This window comes from Schistocerca gregaria, chromosome 3 (genome assembly GCF_023897955.1).
Source record: "Schistocerca gregaria isolate iqSchGreg1 chromosome 3, iqSchGreg1.2, whole genome shotgun sequence".
In the NCBI taxonomy this organism is placed as follows: Eukaryota; Metazoa; Arthropoda; class Insecta; order Orthoptera; family Acrididae; genus Schistocerca; species Schistocerca gregaria.
This window is the reverse complement of record NC_064922.1, coordinates 214,991,277-215,010,582: the sequence shown is the minus strand read 5'-3', so window position 1 is coordinate 215,010,582 and position 19,306 is coordinate 214,991,277. Positions and strand designations below refer to the sequence as shown.

At 43.2% G+C, this 19,306-nt stretch overlaps 1 protein-coding gene across 1 annotated transcript in view; it reads left to right on the top strand.

Annotated features, from left to right (window-relative positions):
* LOC126354525 (uncharacterized) overlaps nt 1–19,306 on the top strand; it is a 1,077,765-nt gene that overhangs the window by 727,999 nt on the left and 330,460 nt on the right. The gene's annotated exons all lie outside the window — the stretch shown is intronic.

The window sequence follows — 19,306 nt, the reverse complement described above, 5'->3', positions numbered from 1 at the left end:
CAAGTCAAGCCGGAGCAGTTCTGTAACTATATTGATAATAATAATGGCGTCCTGGCAGCGTCCACGCAAGCAGACTAGTATTCTAGCTTAGGCAATGACGCTGCTTGACCAAACGTTTCTGGAGGCAACACAGATAAGCACTGTCACAGCGCCGAGAATGCTGAAGCTCGGTGACTATACTCTTTGTCTCAGAGATGATCATGTCATGCCCGACCTTGTGAGAAATCAGGAACAGCCACTCTTCTGTCAAGGGATACGGAGCTGATGTTCGAATTGTTGTGAGAACAGGGTCATCATCCTCCTCGAGAGATGCTGCATACCATCGAACTAATCCGGCCTGTTGTCAAAAGTCTCTGGATGGTCAGAAAGAGATGCGGAACAGTTAACGGAGGGCTCCGCAGGTATACTTAGATCAATATAAGTTTAACGTTTCCACAAGTCTAACAGTGAATGTATCAAAGTTTTTTCTCTCTATTTACCTGTGATCGCCATATTGACCGTCTTGCAAGTAGATGGACAGCCTCGTCAACCACTGATAGCTGCACGCTCGCAGCACTTACTACAGCTACAGACATTTGCCAGTCACGATGCAGTTTTGCTCTGGCTGGCAGTTCCTACTACATAAAGCTACATAAATCGTTTCGGCAGCAAACAACAAGTGCTTTCTTCCTCACTGGTATATGGCCCAGGCACCGACTGGCACCAGAACTACGGTACACGCTGAACCCACATTACATAAGATTTCGGTGATGTCCCTGGATGCCTGATGAAGTGATGGAGCTAAACGAAACCTCCTGGTGCGAAGTGGTTGCAGTTTCGGTGCATATGATGTATAGGGAATTGGCGTATTTGCAATATTTCACAGTGTTCTACTCCCCAGAAGTGTAGCTCTGTGCGGATAGAGAAATGTAGGGAGCGCTTGTTCATGAGATATGGAACGATTGGTGGAAACTTCTGAAAATTTGTTTTAAGGGTGTAAACTTTGTGCACAGCTTGCAGTCGAAAATGTTATTTTACAGGTTGGACGATTGCTTTTTGTGAAAGGTATAAAAAGTGACTGAGGTTAATTTTGCATCGTTATCCATCACATTAAGTGTGCCGTAGTTGTTGCTTCTGAGCTCCAATTCTGCGAAAGCATGGAAAAGGAGAATGTGGGACAACAGCTATAAGCAACATGTGATTCAAAAACTGGCATTACAACCACAAATGAATACATTCACACGGATATGTAGATATGGTTCCAGTAGAAGCGGTTAAAGGCACAGACCTTGCAAGAGTGACTCAATTACTTCTTCCTATACAAAGTCCTAATAGCGTATCAGCATACTCATATAACTAATTGTCTAAAGGAAACAATACTGTGTATTACTGAAGGTTGGAACTTTTACTTACTGAGCGGGAATCTGTTGAATAGAGAAGGATTCCTCGATTTCCAAGCAGTTGATAATACAGGGAAGAGAAACACCATACTACTGGGTCTGACGGAGGTGACATTCTTTTATCTGAATCTTTCCTCATCCGGTGATGACTTTTCCTTTATTCACTATTTTGGCTGTTTCAGAGGCAACTGAAACATGCTAGGGTTGTCCAGAAAATAAGTTCCAATTGGTCGCGAAACGCAAACCACAGTGAAAACCAGAAACGCTTTATTTACAATAGTTACATAGACCTTCCACCTGATTCTCCACATAGTCGTCGCTGCAACTTCGAGCGTTGTCGTAGTTTTGTATCAACTTTCCCATATCCTTGTCATAGAAAGCAGGCGCCTGTGCTTTCGGCCAGTTATCTGCCGCTAGTCTGCAGCTCGTGGTCTGTGAAAAAATTTTGTCTTCATAGCCAGCGGTTATTGTCAGCAGAGATGGGGAGCCAGCTACGGACTGTATTATGGGTGATCAAACACTTCTCACCAGAAAAGTGCAGTAGGATTTTCACTGTCCCTGCAGTGTGCGGCCGAGAATTGGCATGAAGAAGGAACTGCTCGACAGTTGTGTTATGTGGGCTGCATGATACAGGCGAAATCTCTAACCAGGCCTCACACTTGGCGGGAGACGCTATTCCCTACGCATCTTTACGTGCACACTGTTCACTCAAAACTGAAAAGAGCGACGCGACACGATCGACGGGCATACTAGAGACACTGCCCAACACATCTGTACAAACCTTTACCCGATTTTCCCAGTGGTTTACATTTCGTGACCGATTGGAACTTACTTGCTGGACAGCTCTCGTATATAAGAAGCGGCTTCAAAATGTAAGTTGCACATTTTTATCTCAGGCCAAAACTATGAGGAGCAGTGAAACAAACGGAACATCCGCGATCATGGGGCCATGGAGTCGTTCCATTGGAAAGTAATCACCACAGCCGTTGAAACATTCATCCCACTACTTGACAAGAGCGTCAGTTCCAGTTTCCTACAACGTGGTCGGCCACACGAAGTCTTTAACTTCCTCGTCCGATTGAATGCGGTGTTTCCCAACCAAATCGCTGAAGCAGTGGAGGCTGAGTGGAAGACGCGAGAGGGAGGAGAGGATTCCCATCGGACTAGGAAAGGATGGTAAAGGAGGAGGAGGAGATTAGTGTTTAACGTCCCGTCGACAACGAGGTCATTAGAGACGGAGCGCCAGCTCGGGTGAGGGAAGGATGGGGAAGCAAATCGGTCGCGCCCTTTCAAAGGAACCATCCCGGCATTTGCCTGAAGCGATTTAGGGAAATCACGGAAAACCTAAATCAGGATGGCCGGAGACGGGATTGAACCGTCGTCCTCCTGAATGCGAGTCCAGTGTACTAACCACTGCGCCATCTCGCTCGGTTAAAGGATGGTAAAGGAAGCCGACCGTGCCCTTTTAAAGGAACCACTCCTACATTTGCCTGAAGCGATTTAGGGAAATCAAAGAAAAACTGAATCAGGATGACTGGACGCGGATTTGAATCGTCATCCTCCCGAATGCGAGTCCAGTGTGATAGTCATTGCGCCACCTCGCTCGGTTCGGAACTTGTGTGAACAGTTTTAGATTTATTTGCTGAGGGAGATGTGGTACGTATCCATTGGCGGCTTTGCTGTTTGCCCTCGGACTGATGGAATGCTGTCTGACGATATCATTCTGTTGCACAATACCGCTCCTGCACTACCAGTCCGAGGAAGGGTTTTATCGATTTGCTCGGAAACGCTACAACATCCTACGTACAGCTCGGATCTTTCATAGTTAGTTTTCGCATCTATGTCGACCTAAAGAAGAATAGTCGTGGGCGTTGGTTTCAGTCGGACTAGGAAATGCAAGTGTCGGTGTGGTTGTAGATTCATTAGGAGCCGACCGCGTTCTACGAAACAGGAACTGATCATTTCGTCTCCCAATGGTGATTAATTTTCAATGGAACCATTCCTAGATGTGACTGTGGCGAGTTTTTGGTTTTCATTCAACTGACCCTCATACATACATGGCATTAACTAGGACCTATCACGAAGTTTCTATAAACAACAGACAGAACCTTTTAATAATCCTCCAATTACTGAAAGGTACACTACTGGTTACACCAAGAAGTTGACGTCTTACAGACGCGAAATTTACCCGACAGGAAGAAGATGTTGTGATATGCAAATGAGTAGTTTTTCAGAGCTTTCACACAAGGTTGGCGCAGGAGGCACAACCTACAACGTCCTGACATGAGAAAAGTTTACAACCGATTTCTCATACACCAACAGCAGTTGTCCGGCGTTGCCTGGTGAAACGTTGTTGTGATGGCTCGTGTAAGGAGGAGAAATGCCTGCAATCACGTTTCCAACTTTGTTAAAGGTTGACTAGCAGTCTATCGCGATTGCGGTTTATTCTAACGCGACATTGCTGCTCGCGTTGGTCGAGGCCTAATGACTATTAGCAGAATATGGGATCGGTGGGTTCAGGATGGTCATACGGAACGACGAGCTCGATCCCAACGGCCATGTGTCACTAGCAGTCGAGATGACAGGCATCTTATCTGCATGGCTGTAACGGGTCGTGCAGTCATGTCTCGATCCCTGAGTCAACAGATGGGGACGTTTGCAAGACAACAACCATCTGCACGAACAGTTCGACGACGTTTGCAGCAGCATGGATTATCAGCTCGAAGACCATGGCTGCGTTTACCCTTGACGCTGCATCACAGACAGGAGCACCTGCGATGGTGTACTCAACGACAAACCTGGGTGCATGAATGGCAAAATCTGTTTACAGCATCATGGTGGTCGTAACCATGTTTGGCGACATCGCGGTGAACGCATATTGGAAACGTGTATTCGTCAACGCCATACCGGCGTATCACTTGGCGTGATGGTATAGGGTGCCACTGGGTACACGTCTCGGTCACCTCTTGTTCCCTTTGACGCCATTTTGAACAGTGGATGTTACATTTCCGATGTGTTGCTACCCGTGGCTCTACCCTTCATTCGATCTCTGCGAAACCCTACATTTCAGAAGGATAATGCACTACCTCATTTTGGAGGTCCTGTACGGGCCTTTCTGAATACAGAAAATGTTCGACTGCTGCCGTGGCCAGCACATTCTCCAGATCTCTCACCAATAGAATGATGGCCGAGCAACTGGCTCGTCACAATACGCCAGTCACTACTCTTGATTGACTGTGGTATCGTCTTGAAGCTGCATGGTAAGCTGTACCTGTGCACGACATCCAAGCCCAGGTGTATCAAGGACAATATTACGGCCAGAGGTGGTTGTTCTGGGTACTGATTTCTCAGGATCTGTGTACTCAAATTACGTGAAAATATAATCATATGTCAGTTCTAGAATAATATATTTGTCCAATGAATACCCGTTTTTCATCTGCATTTCTTCTTTGTGTAGCAATTTTAATGGCCAGTAGTGTTTAAGTCCCCTCCATGGTCACGCAACATTTCGTTAGCCTCTGTGTTAACATCCCCATCGTTGGAAAATCTGCGATTGCTGCTAACCATTTCCTCAATTGCCTGGACACTGCTGTCTGTGGTCGATGTCGATGACGTTCTCCATCTGCATCACGAACGCCTGTGCGACCTTAGTCAAATATCTGGCATAATTTCACCACAGCTGGTCCCGACATTGCATTTGGCCCATATACCGCCAGAACGTCAAGGTGATTCTGTGTACAATTTAGGCTTTTTGCCCACAGGTAAGTACTGTCCAGCACACTTTAAATTTGGAGTACGTCTCCAGATGTGACGCCATTTGACTCCAACATCATGATACACCTATTACCTGCACAGCAGACAACGCAAGACATGCTCTCTCTTCTGTCAATGCGCCTCTAATGTTGACCAGTAGTCTGTAGCGTGCGACGACATGTGCAACAATGTCCTTTCAATACCCTCCTAATTGTCTAAGACGAAACAGGCTACTTTTTGTTAGTCGAGGCAGGAGTAAAGACCAAGGGGAGAGGCGGGGGGTTGAGGACAGAGATCTCTAGAATCGATATTGGTACCGATGGTGGAAGAAATCTTTGTATTGCGGGCGCTGCTTCATTGTGTACGGAAGAGCTATGCGAGGTTCAAATAATGACCACGAAGGCATGTGGCTGCCGTTCAAAACTACATTCCCTAGGGAAACCAGAGGCATTTTAAGACTGCATAAATGGATGCTAATGATTTTTCTCAGAAACTGAGTAGTGGTGTTATACTCGATTTATTTTACATCATTTTTGATATATTTCCATGGTATACTCCACCCCATCTTATACCCTGTCAAGGAGCAGTGCTGATGCTGTATCCTGAAGTATTACTAGTTTCTGTCTAAAGTGGTTTACCGAGGCAATACGGAACAACTCAGGTTGTGGATTTCAGTTTAGATTCCAAGAGTGCAGATAACCTGTTCACAAGCTGCAGACAACTTCAATTTGTAGCTGTTGGAGCAAAATGAGTATAACTGAATGAAAAGGTGCGCATACAACGTATGAGAAGTGAATAATTATCGATTTGTCCCATAAAAATGCGAAATCGTTGGGATGGGTTCATTTTTTGTGATTTGTACGTGAAAATTGAAACGGTAAGGCGCCTTGCTTGTTTAAATTGGACCATCAAAATTAAATGTCTTATTACAAACATTAAAACTTATGTAATGTGTATTTTAATCCTGTCTGTTATAGTGTATTGAAAAATAACTCCACTGTCGCCAAATGGACTTACGGCTTACGTCTCCTGACTGTGGCGGCACCTAAAAGAGTGACACACAAACAAGAATCGGCTGGATAATTTTCTCTATAAAACGTAGAAATAAGGCTGAAATCCATACGATCCAGTTCTGCGCAACGATCGTTGAATGCTAAAAATGCGGAAAAGAACAGGAACTGATGGCGTTTTGCTACAGTTGGTCTACATTTCAGCTATTACAAAGTCACCTTCAGTGCTCAAAATAGCAAAACATGAGACTAAGGAACAGGTATATCACAGCTGACAACGTTCCGGAAGTACGTACTTCAGTACCACAGTGATAAATACCATATAACAATAGGTGACAGTAGTCTCAATTATCACTCAGTAAACAATACTGGTTGGTGTAGAGCGTACAGAAGTCTAATATGAACTGAAACAGTTGTCTACGTGGCTGTACATGAAGAACATATGACGTCAGAGAGGCATGATGTCCTCTTTCGAGGTACTGGTGAATAGTTAAGTGATAGTAAAGCTAAGTATATTTAAAAATAATACCTACTGGCATTGAGCGGGATATATTTACAGTTACACACATGTGATTTACTTTCCATGGTTTGATCATTACTTACGGTTTTAATGATTAGTGCGCTTTGAGCTAGTGTGACTTATTATATGGTATGTAAAACTGTAATTTTTAGCACAGAAGATATTCAGATGTTGAAATCTCGATCTGCCGCAATAACACGATGGATTTCGACATCCTTTGTCCAAGGGCAGAAATATTTACGGGAGCGCTGGCTACGCCGAAAGAAGCACGGTTAACCTAAATCGAGAGGAATTTAGAGGTATCAGTCTGGCAAGTCCTTCATCATATAACAGTAGCCACCTTTGAGGTAAGAGAAAAGAATCCCATATGTGTGGTATCCGGTGAGAGTCAATGATAGATCGAGCACTTATCGCTGTAAAATGTCCTCATCATATGAGAGATCCATTCGCTTCGTCAATTGCGAGGTCGAGCGCTGCCCACTGATTGGGTTGGATTCGATGGGGAACTTGCTGTTACTGTAAATAGTCCAGTTTCGCCATGACACCGCGAAAGACATGAGCGATAGAACAAGCTCCAGTAAACTGCGGTCAAATCAATTGTGAAGCTGTAGCATGTGCACTGAAATCTGCCACGCATCCTGAACATGGTTTAAATATACCGATATATTCCCAGGATAGTTTCTCGTCTGCTTGGTATGACACTGCCGGAAAAATCAGGTTTAGTAGCCCATGTGCAATGGGACCAAACTGATTAGATGCATATATTCCAAATATGTAGTCCACATCGCAGTGCTTATAAATTAATAGTATTTTGCACTGAACTTCAACCCGAATCGAGCGTCTTTTGAGAATGACAACATAAATGATCAGTCAAGAATAGTTTTACAAATAACCAATGAGAGGAATGCGTCCAAACAGACATAAAAATCGCTTGATCGGCTCGGAATAAACAAGTCGGTTTTTTTAAAAATCAGTCTATTTCCAAATGTCTATGTCGTTCTTCTAGAAACGAAGTGAAACATAGAAAACTTTGGCGACCAACATGAAGGGATGATGTGAGCTTTCCCAGGGATAAATGGTATAGCCGGAACACTTTTTTTATATTTCGTGGAAGGAGTAGGATATGTGTCAGTAGTGGTGGGACTGGAACCCAATCAATATAGTGACATCTCACTGCACTGAAGATACCAATCTGCTGTTTGTCTTATGAATATATGCCGTTTGCCTATACTGCCATAAGGGCAAAGTTTCGTTAGTTTTTTAATTTCAAAAAAACCAAATAGACTTAAGGAGGTTTGTGTGTCAAACGATCAACAAATTCGAAGCCAAAATTCCATCCATCAGTCCAAATGGCTCTGAGCTCTATGCGAATTAACTTCTGAGGTCATCAGTCCCTTGAACTTAGAACTAATTAAACCTAACTAACCTAAGGACATCACACACATCAATGCCCGAGGAAGGATTCGAAACTGCGACCGTAGCGGTAGCTCGGCTCCAGACTGTAGCGCCTAGAAACGCAAGGCCACTCCGGCCGGCTCATCCATCAGTATAATGTGACAATAAACAGATCAAAGTGATCTGCACAATCATTGGAAAAACTCCGTCCTTATATCTGTTACAAAAAGCGTCTTGAAACAGATACACAACAATACATCTAGATGTCTGACGTCAGTCTGTTATACAATACTGGAACACATTTAATACTCTCAGAAGCCGAACGTTTCTGTAGAAATAAAGAAGTTAAACCCACTTCACTGTTCACTTCTTGATGTGTGGATCCACAGACTCGACGTGATTTGAAGTGATGGCACCATTAAAAATCTTGTAGGCTGTCAACTCCATCAAACAATATGATCTTTATTGCATCATGTGTATATGACATTATTGAAATGTTTTGGTCTGTCATGGGTGCGTCGTACTAGAATTTGAAATGACCTCAAGCAAAAACTATCCAATAATGTCATATATACACAAGGAACAACAAAGATCATTGAGCCGTGTTGTGGCTCGCGTTGGTGCCGTTGGTAGGTTGGATCGTGTAATAGGGATTGTGGCGTCTGTTTTCTTCTTGTCTTTACTGGCGTCCCCACGTTTGCTAGCATTGCCTGTCCACGAGTGGCAGCAGCAGTGGTTATCGATATCTAGTACCATGGTACTACCTCTGGAAGGATGTCAAGGTTTTCTGAGTAGGGTGTGTAGGGAGTTCTGTTGGGACAGAGCAGGAGTGAGGTCCGGCAGCGCGAGGACATGACGGGAGCGCTGGCGGCATCCAGGCACTAAAGGATAGAGGGGCTGTAGTTGCGAGGACCACAGTACCGTTCTCCACTGGACTTAGTACGTTTGAGTGGACAATATCCCAGTAGTGGTTATTATGAGATCACGGCGTTTGTTCGCACATTGCTGCTCAGAGGGTCAATGAGACAAAGAGGAGCGAGTGGAGTGCTTGGAATTGGCGTAATTAAATAGCCATCCTCCACTTCTTATTAATCATTGAATTCCTTGTGATTGTTGATGAAGTACAATCAGCGGTATTTTTCTGCCTAGTGATCACTAATGCCCCAGTTACGTGCCCTGGAGGTTAGCGTATTTTCGCGGCAGTATACCTTTCCCCGCTTTGCCGCTGCTGTCTGGTAAGGCATGGAGTTCGACAGCCTCTTTGATTGTGCTTTGGATATTTCGTTCTTTCTTGGACTACCTTGGTCGTAGTGGTTCCTTCTGCTTCCGGATGTTCTAAACACCATATTCTAACGACGCATTGCTGTGCGCCGGTTCCGCCTTGCCAGGGTTATACCATCGTTGTATTGGTTACCAGACATCGGGTGGATTTTGTAAGAGTACTAGTCTGCGTTTAAACTGTCACTAGTTTGGATGCCGTCTGGTTAAGTGAATACAACTGTTGGCTGCCTGTCTCACTGGTTACGAAGGTGAGCGACCTTCCCAAGCCAGTCCTTGGAGCACTGTCTGAGGCCCACTTCTCTCTTGGTTTCATCAGAATGTGATGTTACAGTGAACTGCGGTGGTGTTCTTCATTGCAACGTGGGCTGGATGTTTAGCTTGTGTGGGGAAAATTCTCAACAACATTCGCTGCGCCCGAAGGAAAGGAGGTGGTCGACCATGGTGAGTTGCGGCAGCAGATGTTTGCTTCATTGTTCAACGGACAAAAAAGGACCAACGTCAAACAGACGGTGTAACTGCAGACACTTTTTGCAGCACTCCAACCACACTGTCTCACCCTCCACTGTGGTATGGTGAACGCATGTAGATGATCAGTATATTGTGTTCTGTCGACACTCGCACATCGTTTCCGACGGTGCCAAAAGAATTTTGGGGTCTCGTGCTGGTCCAGAACGTGAGGAGTTTGTCTCACTAGTGATTCTGAACGTTCCTTCTTATGACATGAGGCAGGATCACGTAATGCACCCAGGAACCATGTCGCTAACGGTCGTTTGTTGGTCCAGCTGTTATGCCATGGGGAGAAATAATGTTGCATGGGAGTTCTAACGTCCAAATGTTTCAGCAGTGCATATTCACCAGTCAATATTATTCTGATACTGTACTTCTCACCCACGTGCATCTTTTTTCACTGGTGCATTTCGATCTCGCCCTCATTATTATAATTGACAATGTGCGACCGGGCAACGCGGGCTGAGGAGCTGTTTGAACGAGAGGATACTCGACGAATGGGCTGACCTGCCTGTTCCTCCAAACTTAAATCGCATCCAGCTCGTATGGCATATCCACATGCGCCAACGACCTCCTGCTGAGGGAATGGAACATCATACCACAAGATCTCCATACCAACCTTGTGGCCAATATGGAATGCATTCCAGATTATGCACCATTGTGCGTAGTAGTCAGATACCCCGTTAACAAACATGCCCCTCCTATTAAAATATTCATGGGGCCCCAAGAATGAAGATGACAATCTTGTGACTCTTTTGTTGTGATGGACTTCTGTCCGAAGAAGGGGGTGATTTAGCTCCATTTGCTACTCTCTCTGGCACAAGCTCTTTCACCTCCGAAGAATTACTGCAACTTACGCCACCTAAATTTTCTACTGATACTCCTCTCTTGGCCTTTCTCTGCGTTTGCTGTCTCCCACACTTTCCTCAATTCCCAGAATTGCAGATCCCTTAATTTCTCAGAATGTGTCCTATCGAAACTCGATGTTAATAAATTTCTCTTCTTCCGAAACGCTTTTCTTTTCATTGCTAGTCTACATTTTACACCCTTCATAATTCGGGAATCATGAGTATTTTGCTGCGCAAATAGCAAAACTCATCTACAACTTTCAGAGTTATTTCCCGATCCAACTGCCTCAAACTAACGTAATTTAATTAGACTACATTCCATAACCCTTGTCTTGCTTTTATTTGTGTTCATCTTACATTCCTATATCAAGACCCCGTGCATTCTGTCATTTGCTGTCTCTTACAGAATTACAATGTGATTGCAAACCTCAGAGTTTTTATTCCCTCTCCCTGAACTATAATTCTTACTCCAAATATTTCCTTGCTTTCCTTTACTATTTACTCACTGTACAGATTGAATAGATGGAGGACAAGCTACAAACTTGTCTCATTCCCTTCTCAACCATTGGTTCCCTTTCATGCTCTAGAATGATTCGAGTGTCAGTTCTAAACATCCTTTCGCTTCCTGTGTTTTACCGTTGCTAGTTTCAGAATTTCGAAGAGGGTATTCCCGTCAACATTGTCAAAAGCTTTCTCTGAGTCTAAAAATGCTATAAACATATGTTTGCGTTTTCTGAACTTCTAAAGTAAGTTGTAGCGTCAGTAATGCCTCATGTATTTCTAAATTTACCTGGAAACCAAACTGGTCTTCCCCAAGGTCGACTCCTACCATCTTTTCCACTCTTCTGTAAAGAATTCGTGTTGGTATTGTGCAACCATGACTTACCAAGCTAATTGTGATATCAACACTTTACAGCACCTGCTTTCTTCAGAATGTTTGTGAGTATTTTGCCTGCCTCACATATTTTACTCTCCATATGGAAGATGTTGGTCACGGCGGTCTCTCCCAGCGCTATTAGTATTTGCAACTGAAACACATTTAATCCAAGGCCCTGTTTTCTATTTACGTCTTTCAGTATTAGTTAAAATTCTTCGGGAAGTATATTTTCTCCCTTCTCATGTTCGTCCACGTCCTCATCCATTTCTATAACATTGACTTCAAGTTCATCTCCCTAGCATTAACTCTCTATGTCCTCATTCCACCTTTCTGCTCTCCGTTCTTTGCTTAGGACTGGTTCTCACACTGAGCTCTTGGTATTGATGCAGCTCCTGTTCTTTTCCCCATACATCTCGTTAATTCACCTCCAGGCAGTTTCTACACAAATCAACAAAGTTTTGCATCACCTCAGTCCCGGAGTTCCGGAACCTGTACAGAAAATTGGAAAAGAGACCTACTTAAACATCATTTCCGCCCTTTTCATTGCTCATGAAAGCCTCACATTACATGTTGTACCACCATAGAGCAAGACCTTCAGAGGTGGTGGTTCAGATTTCTGTACACGTCGGTAACTGTAATACGCAGTAGCACGTCCTCTTGCATCGGTACATGCCTGTATTCGTAGTGGCATACTATGCACAAATTTAGCACTGTTGGTACAGATTTTCCCACTCCTCAACGGCGATTCGTTGTAGATCCCTCAGAGTGGTTGGCAGGTCATGTCGTCCATGAACAGCCCTTTTCAATTTATCCCTGGTTCATGTCTGGAGAACATGCTGGCCACTCTAGTCGAGCGATGTCGTTACCCGGAAGGGAGTCATTCACAAGATGTGCACAATGGGCGACGCGAATTATGATCCATTAAGACGAATGCTTCACCAATATGCTGCCGATATGGCTGCAGTATCGGTCGGAAAATAGAATTCACCATCGACGTCGGGAGACGAGCTGGCATCATGCAGCCTACTGCGCACGGTTTGAGTGGTAACACCACGTCTTGTGGCTGCACGAAAACTATTATCCAACATGGTGGCATTGCTATCAGAGTTCGTTCGAGCCATAATCCGTTGGTAACGGTCATCCACTGCAGTTGCAGTCCTTAGGCGACCTGAGTGAGATATGTCATCGGCAATTCCTGTCTCTCTCTATATTTCCTCCATGTCCGAACAACATCGCTTTGGTTCATTCCTAGACGCCTGGACACGTCCATTGTTGAGAGCCCTTCCTGTCACAAAGTAAAATTGCGGACGCGATCGAATGGTGGTATTGACCGTCGAGACACTGTTGAACTACAGATAACACGAGCATTGTATCTCCTTCCTGGTGGAATGACTGGAACTGATCGGCTGTCAGACCCACTTCATCTAATAGCAACTGCTCATGCATGGTTGTTTACCTCTTTGCGCGGGTTTAGTGACATCTCTGAACAGTCTGTGACACAATATCCACAATCAATGTCTATCTTCAGGACTTCCAGGAAACGAGGTGATACAAAACATGTTTTGATTTTTTTGTCTGTCCCCTTGTGATACAAGCTTCTGAATACTTACATTTGAGCTCTAGCCAGTTTGCACTTCCTGTCAATCACATTTTTTAGACGTTTGCATTTCCTTTCGCCTGCTTCATTCTCTGCATTTTTATTTTCACCTTTCATCAGTTAAATTCGATATATCTTTTTTCCAAGGATTTCCACTAGGCCTTTTCGTTTCACCTGTTTGGTGCTCTGTTGCCTTCACTATTTCACCACTCAAAGCTACCCATTCGTCTTCTAATGTATGCCTTACAATTTGTTCTAGTCAGATATTGCTAAATGTTTCCTGTGAAACTGCCACCAAACTCATGGTCTTTGACCTTACAGAGGACCCATCTCATTACTTTCCTACCTTTTCAAAATCACTTTAGTTTCAATCGGCATTTCATAGCCAATAAATTGTGGTCTACATCTACCCCTGGAAACGTCATCAGTTAAAATCTATTCCAAAAATCTCTATCTTACATTAGATAATCAGTGTTTAAACTTCCGTTGTTTCGAGGTGTATTCCACGTATACAACCTTCCTTTATGGTTCTTAAACAAAATGTTACGATGGTTAAATTACGTTCTGAGCAAAATCCCACCACGTGGCTCCATTTATCATGTCTTCCCCACACCTCATATTCACCAGAAATATTTCCTTCTCTTCCTTTTCTTGCTACAAAACACCTGTTCCCCAACATAATAAAATTTTCGTCTCCCTTAACTATCTAAATAATTTCTTTTGCCTCATTATATACTTCGTAAATCTTTTAATCATCTGCGGTGCTAGTTGGCACTCGACCTTTAACTGCTTTGGTGGAAGTTGGCTTTTCGACTATCTTAGCTACGATATGCATTCACTATACTATTGATGTTCCTTACCTGCATTCCTATTGTGAAATTTATTATGAAATCTGCTTCAGCATTACCCGTGGTTGAATTTGTGTTTATAACCCTACATTCATTTGACCAAAAGTCCTGCTCCTTGTGGTACCGAACTTCACTAATTTCTAGTTTCAACTAGTCCAACCATATTTTAATTTTCTAGGCCTCCCTGCCCGATTAAGGGATCCAAAATTCCACAGACCGAGGTGCTAAACACCAGTTTTGTTCCTCCTGATAACGCCATCCTCCAGGTTAGTGCCCGCCCGGAGATCCGTATCGGGGACTATTTTACGTCCGGAATATTTTGCCAAAGAGGATGCCATCATCATTTAACCATATGCTAGACCAGAAATACGGCAGCTGTTTCCCTTTAGTTCCCAACGATCGCAGTACCAGCACAGCGAGTCAGTTTTTGTTGATGTTACAAGGCCAAAGCAGTCAAGATTGTTGCCCCTGAAACAACTAAAGAGGCTACTGCCCCTCTTCGGGAGCCACACGTTCGTCTGGTATCTTAAGAGGTATCACTCAGTCGTGGTTTCACCTATGGTACGGCTACATCTAAGCTGAGGCGCTAAAGGCAGCCCACAAACTGCAAGATACGTGGCTCATGAAGGGAACTGTAATTACAGTCTTCGAAACAATCTTATCTGTCGCCTCATTACGTAATTTTTCAGCTGTCTTCGATACTATACCACAGCAGTCCTTGCCATGTAAGTTCCAAGTTTCGTCGAATATTACTTAGCAGTGACACATCATGCCAAAATTAGCACGCCAGTGTACTTCAGCCAAAGTTGCAAGAAACGCTTGTGACCTTTAATTATATTACCAATGCACAAATTCCTCACTTCATTTCAAGCAAATTAACTGCTAAACAAAAGCAACAGGTTAGTAAAGGTTTGGAACTGTGATTGAAGTTTACTGTAATTCTGTAACTGCTCTCATTATGAAACAATAGATAAATGAAGTGTGCGTAACTTGTGCTCCATTTTAAGTAAAAGTTAGGTTTTAGCTCATCTCTACATCTGCATGTAAGTGGCTACTCTAAGATACCTGGCATAGGCTTCATCGGTCCTCCCTGACAATAATTCCGTATTCCCTTCTCGAGCGCAAAAATTACAACTTATCTTTCCGTGCGAGCTCTGGTATCCCTTGTGTTGATGTTGTGGTCTTCAGTCAAGAGACTGGTGTGATGCACCTGTCCATGCTACTCTATCCTCTGCAAGCTTCTTCTTCTAACAGTACCTGCTGCAACCTACATCCTTCTTAATCTACTTAGTGTATTCATCTCTTTGGTCTCCCTCTATGATTTTACACTCCACGCTGCCCTCCAATAATAAATTGGCGATCCCTTGATACCTCAGAACATATCCTACCAACAGATCCCTTCTTCTAGTCAAGGTGTGCCACAAATTTCTCTTCTCCCTAATTCTATTCAATACCTCCTCGTTAGTTTTGTGATGCATCCAACTAATCTTCAGCATTCTTCTGCAGCACCACATTTCGAAAGCTTCTATTCTCTTCTTGTGGAAACTATTTATCGTCCATGTTTCACAACCATACATGGCAACACTTCATACAAGTACTTCCAGAAACGACTTCCTGACACTTAAATCTATACTCGATGTTAACAAATTTCTCATCTTCAGAAATGTTTTCCGTGCCATTGCCAGTCTACACTTTATATCCTCTCTACCTCGACAGTCATCCGTGATTTTGCTTCCCAAATATCTAAACTCATTTACTGCTTTAAGTGTCTCCTTTCCTAATCGAATTCCCTCAGTATCACCCAAATTAATTCGACTACATTCCATTATCCTCGTTTTGCTTTTTTTAATACTCATCTTATACCCTCCTTTCAAGACACTGTCAGTTCCGTTCAGCTGCTCTTCCAGGTCCTTGGCTGTCTGTGACAGAATTACAACGTCAAGTTTTTATTTCTGCTCCATGGATTTTAATTCCTACTCACAATTTTTCTTTTGTTTTCTTTACTACTTGCTCAACATACAGTTTGAATAACATCGAGTTAGGCCACAACATTGTCTCAACCCCTTCCCACTCACTGCTTAACTTTCATGCCCCTCGAGTCTTAAAACTGCCATCTGGATTCTGTACAAATTGTAAATAGCTTATCGCTCCCTGTATTTAACCCCCACCACCGTCAGATTTTGAAAGAGAGTATTCCAGTCAACATAGTCAAAAGCTTTCTCTAAGTCTACAAATGCTACAAACGTAGGTTTACCTTTCCTTAAACTATTTTCTAAGATAAGTCGTAGGGTCAGTATTGCCTCACGTGTTCCAATATTTCTACGGAATGCAAACTGATCTTCCCCGAGGTAGGCTTCAACCAGTTTTTTCCATTCCTTTGTAAGGAATTCGTATTAGTATTTGGCTTCCGTGGCTTATTAAATTGATAGTTCAGTAATTCCAGTCACCCATGACTATTAAATTTTCATCTCTCTTATCGGAGTAATTTCTTTTGTCTCATCATACATTTTATCAATCTCTTCGTCATCTGCGGAGCTAGTTGGCATATAAACTAGTACTATTGTGATAGGCGAGGGCTTCGTGTCTATCTTGGCCACAACATTGCGTTCATTATGCTGTTTGTAGTAGCTTACCAGCATTACCTGCATTATCCCCTGTTTGATTTTGTATGTATGACCCTGAATTCATGCGACAAGACGTCTTGTTCCTCCTGCCACCGAAATTTACTAATTCCCACTATATATAACTTTAACCTATCCGTTTCTCTTTTCAAATTTTCTAACCTGCCTACCCTATTAATGGATTTAACATTCCACGCTCCGATCCGTAGAACGCCAGTTTTCTTTCTCCTGATAACGTTTTCCTCCTGAGTAGTCCTTGCCCGGAGATCCGAATGGAGGACTATTGTACCTCCGGAATATTTTACCCAAGTAACTCCATCATTTAACCATACGATAAAGCTGCATTCCATCGGAAAAAATTACAACTGTAGTTTCCCCTTGCTTTCAGCCGTTCGCAGTACCAGCACAGAAAGACCGTTTTGTTTAGTGTTACAATGCCAGATCAGTCAACCACCCAGACTGTTGCTCCTGTAATTACGGAAAAGGCCTCTGCCCCTCTTCAGTAACCACACGTTTGTCTGGCCTCTCAACGGATACCCCTTCGTTGTGGTTGCACCTACGTTACGGCTATCTGTATCGCTGAAGGCACGCAAGCCTGCCCATCAACAGGAAGGTCCATGGGTAATGGGGTATCTCGTATTCTATTGTCTCTCCCTATGTAGGTCAGCGTTAAAAAAATATTTTTGCATTCGTTGGAGAATTGGTGATTGGAACTCCTTGAGAAGGTCCGCCGCAACGATAATCACATTTGTTTTAATAATGTCCACTCAAAATCCTGTATTATGTCCTCGACACTCTCTCCTCTGATTCTCGATATTTCTAAACACGATGCCCTACTTTGTACTTACTCAATGTACTCCGTTAATCCTACCTGTAAAGATCCCACTTAGCGCAACAGTGTTCCGAAAGAGTACACACAACTGTAACTAAGTAGTCTCTCTAGTAGGTCTGTGGCATCTTCCGAGTGTTCTGACATTAAGACGCAGTCTTTGTTTGCCTTCCCCACAACATTTGCTATGCACTCTTTGCCATTTAAGTAGTTCGTAACTGTAATTCCTAGGTATTTAGTTGTCGTTATGGCCTTTACATTAGACTGATTGATCGTGTAACCGAAATTTAACAGATTCCGTTTAGCACTCTAGTGGATGACCTAACAGTTTTCATTATTTAGGGCAAATTTCCAATTTTCACACCACACAGATATTTTAACTAAATCGTTTTGGAATCTAAGCATTTATGATGTCATAGAGCCGGAACTGTGTGTCGGACATTGATACAGTGTTACCGGTACATTCAGTTATCTATGTAGATACTCTCTGCAAAGTATGTGGCTAATGGAGGTAGTTGTAAAGAAGTAATAAACTAAAACATTATACCCGATACTGTACTTCGACGCCACGAATAGCGGAAACGAAGTAAGGAAAATAATTTTCTCCTTCCATCATTTTATGTGGGTGTCAGTAAGACAAAGTTTCAAAAAGGTTTTAAATTATAAAATTTGTTTTTGTTCCAATGCTGTTACTGTCAAAAGATCTCAAAAGCTACACTAATACAGTCTGGGTATTTGTACGTCGTGAGTTCCGGTGCCCCAAGACAAACAGAGTGTTTCTAATTGTGGTAACTGTCTTATTGGTTAAACGCTTAACGTAGAAATATACCTCTTAGTGAGTAGCAGCATTTTAAATATTTAAAATCGGTTAATTATTACGGGAAGTACTTGAAAGGTGAGGTGCCAGTTGTGAGGAAGCATTAGACTACCTGATTTTATAAAATATGTAACAGTGATACCCCCTTTTACGCACCACTCCCAAGGAACACTGCTTTGAGCTGTGCACAATTGATTTAGCTACGCAAATTAATATTTATGGGCCCTAGCAGTGTGTCGTTCTTTGGCTCCTTGTCATAAATTCATAATCATGCAATTAACATACCCCAGAAATGTGATTGAGGACTACATATATATAACGGGGCTCCCTTGCTACTGAATTAAATGGGGTTTAAATATCACTAATAAATTTATTATTAAAATAAAAATACTGATATAAACTGTTGTTCATACAAGGTATGTTCAACGCACAAAAGTAGTGAAAGGGTGTCACAGACTGATATTAATGCAATATCAGTTGGCAACGTAGAGCCAAATGTCTAACATTTGCCTATGGTGAACAGTGCCTCAGACTGTGAGGATGGCGTAACGGTAAATATGTCACAGAATAGTGAATGAGACCCCACGAGCGTCGTACTGGGAGGTATGCAAATGACGTTTGCAGCTGTCATCGTGCGGATGTGTAAGCTACTCAAGGCGACAGAACAATTTTGAAAAAGTGCTGGAGCTGCCAGTACGTTACCAGGAATTTTGAAAATTTGTGGTAAGTATCTATGAGACCAAACTGCTGCGGTCATCGATCCCTAGGCATCCACACTACTTAATGTAACTTAACTAACGCTAACACACACACACACACACACACACACACACACACACACACACACACACACACACACACACACATACCCGAGGGAGGACTCGAACCTCCTCAGTGCTCACGGCTACTCCGCCCGGCAATTTACCAGGTACGGAAGGTGTTGCAAGTGAAGTCCACAGTTCATACTGCGTAGTTCTGCGAGCTGATGAGCAGGGCACCTGTCCTCAGTCTCGTCCTGCGGATT